This window comes from Gallinula chloropus (genome assembly GCF_964237585.1).
Source record: "Gallinula chloropus genome assembly, chromosome: 15".
Taxonomy (NCBI): Eukaryota; Metazoa; Chordata; class Aves; order Gruiformes; family Rallidae; genus Gallinula; species Gallinula chloropus.
This window is the reverse complement of record NC_140100.1, coordinates 18,419,316-18,421,502: the sequence shown is the minus strand read 5'-3', so window position 1 is coordinate 18,421,502 and position 2,187 is coordinate 18,419,316. Positions and strand designations below refer to the sequence as shown.

At 51.3% G+C, this 2,187-nt stretch overlaps 1 pseudogene across 1 annotated transcript; it reads right to left on the bottom strand.

Moving 5' to 3' along the window:
- Positions 1 to 228: 228 nt before the first annotated feature.
- LOC311197490 (olfactory receptor 14A16-like) lies at positions 229 to 1,154 on the bottom strand (annotated as a pseudogene). Its single transcript has one exon. The product of its transcript is annotated as an olfactory receptor 14A16-like (transcript).
- Between the last annotated feature and the right edge of the window lie 1,033 nt (positions 1,155 to 2,187).

The following is a 2,187-nucleotide window of genomic DNA, read 5'->3' as shown; positions in this document are numbered from 1 at the left end:
GCAGATGTGATACAAAAAGAGCACAGCTGGTCATCAGTGGCTGGGTCACACAAGACACAGAGATACTGCATTAGGACAGGGATGAGTGTGCACCATGTTATAGCTTAGGGACACTAGAAATAAAAAAAAACCCAAACCAATTACTAAAAACCCTATAAATACAGAGTGGTACCAAAGTGAGTTACATGGCCAGCAATACACAGAAGAAGATGAGTAGTTTATTGCTGCTTAGAAATATCCAGTCATCAGTCTCCACACGGCATCCTTGAGCTCCTGGTTCCTCATGCTGTAGATGAGGGGGTTCACTGCTGGTGGAAACACAGAGTAAAGAAATGCCACAACAAGGTCCAAAAATGGGAAAGAGATGGAGGGGGGCTTCAGGTAGGCAAATACGATTGTGCTGATAAACAGAGAGACCACAGCCAGGTGAGGGAGGCAGGTGGAAAAGGCTTTGTGCCGTCCCTGCTCCGAGGGGATCCTCAGCACAGCCCTGAAGATCTGCACATAGGACACCACAATGAACACAAAACACCCAAAAGCTAAAGAGGCACTGACCACAATGACTCCAGTTTCCCTGAGGTAGTCATTTGAGCAGGAGAGCTTGAGGATCTGGGGGATTTCACAGAAGAACTGGTCAACAGCATTGCCATGGCAGAGGGGCAGTGCAAATGTATTGGCTGTGTGCAGCAGAGCATTGAGAAACCCACTGGCCCAGGCAGCTGCTGCCATGTGGACACAAGCTCTGCTGTCCAGGAGGGTCCCATAGTGCAGGGGTTGGCAGATGGCAACGTAGCGGTCATAGGCCATGACAGTGAGAAGGGAGTACTCTGTGGAGATAAAAAATAAAAAAAAAAAAATTGAACCCCACATCCTGTGTAGGAAATGGCCCTGGAGTCCCACAAGGAATTGGCCATAGATTTGGGAACAGTGGTGGAGAAGCAGCCAAGGTCAAGAATAGAGAGGTTGAGGAGGAAGAAGTACATGGGGGTGTGGAGGTGGTGGTCACAGGCTATGGTGATGATGATGAGGCCATTGCCCAGGAGGGCAGCCAGGTAGATGCCCAGGAAGAGGCAGAAGTGCAGGAGCTGCAGCTCCCGTGTTTCTGCAAAGGCCAGGAGGAGGAACTGGCTGATGGAGCTGCTGCTGTTGGACATCTGCTGCCATCAAGTGTGGAGACCTGTCCAAGGAGGAAAAGGCAGTGAGAAATTAATGATTCAATGAGGCTTCATTAGAGACCTCTTCTTTGAGGAAAACCTCTTCCAACTCTTAGGGAATACTCTCAGATCAACTTTCCGTATTCAGGAAGAGTTTTGGCAGGTCCCTGTTGTGAAGTCTCTTGTTCTGGCTCTACTGTGCCACTGCTCTGGGAGGAGGGTCATCTGTGGGCTCTCAAGAACTCAGTCCTGCCTGGCAGCAGTCAGTAAATAGAAGGATGGTGTGATCTCAGACTAAATCCCCAGTGGAGAGGAATGAGCTTTTCAGCACTGTCACTACAATTTTATCAAAGAGCAGAGCTTTGGAGCTTTGGGTTTTTTCCTGACTGCAACTGAGGAGTGTTTCTTCTCCCAGAACTCCCTGACATTGCTGCTGCAGTGCCAGTGAAACCTTCCCCTGAGTGCAGAGTGGGGACAGCTGCTATGTCCATCAGCCCTGGTCCCAGCTGCCCTGTGCTGGACACTCTCTGACCACACCTTGGTTTTCCTTGTAGAAGAAACTGGATCTGCTTAGAGCTGAGGAATCCAGTCTCCCAGGGCAGAGCTTCAAAGCCCTGCTGTGGTGTCTCATCCTACCCAAGGAGGATCTCAGCTCCCCACTCCCAGCCAGGGACACACAGGGCTCATTGCAGCTGCCCACACACCGGTGATGGGCAGCATTGCCATGGCCTTGGCACAGAGATATCATCTGCAAGGTGCTCCTCTCTGGGGCACAAGAGTCCCTAGGAGAGCAGTGCCATTGTAGGGTGCAGTGTGCAGCCCAGTAGGAGCTCCTGGGAAGTCCTCAGTCCTACAGATGTGGGTTCTGAAGTGAGGGTCAGGTCAGTGCCAGCCCCAGGCTACGGTCGTGCCAGCCCCTGGTAATGGTCGTACAAAGGCAGCAAGGACAGGAGGGGAAACAAGCTGAAAGGGCAGGAACAGACAGACAGGCACTAAGGGGCTTGTAATCACTGAGGGATTGGACTGCAAAGAA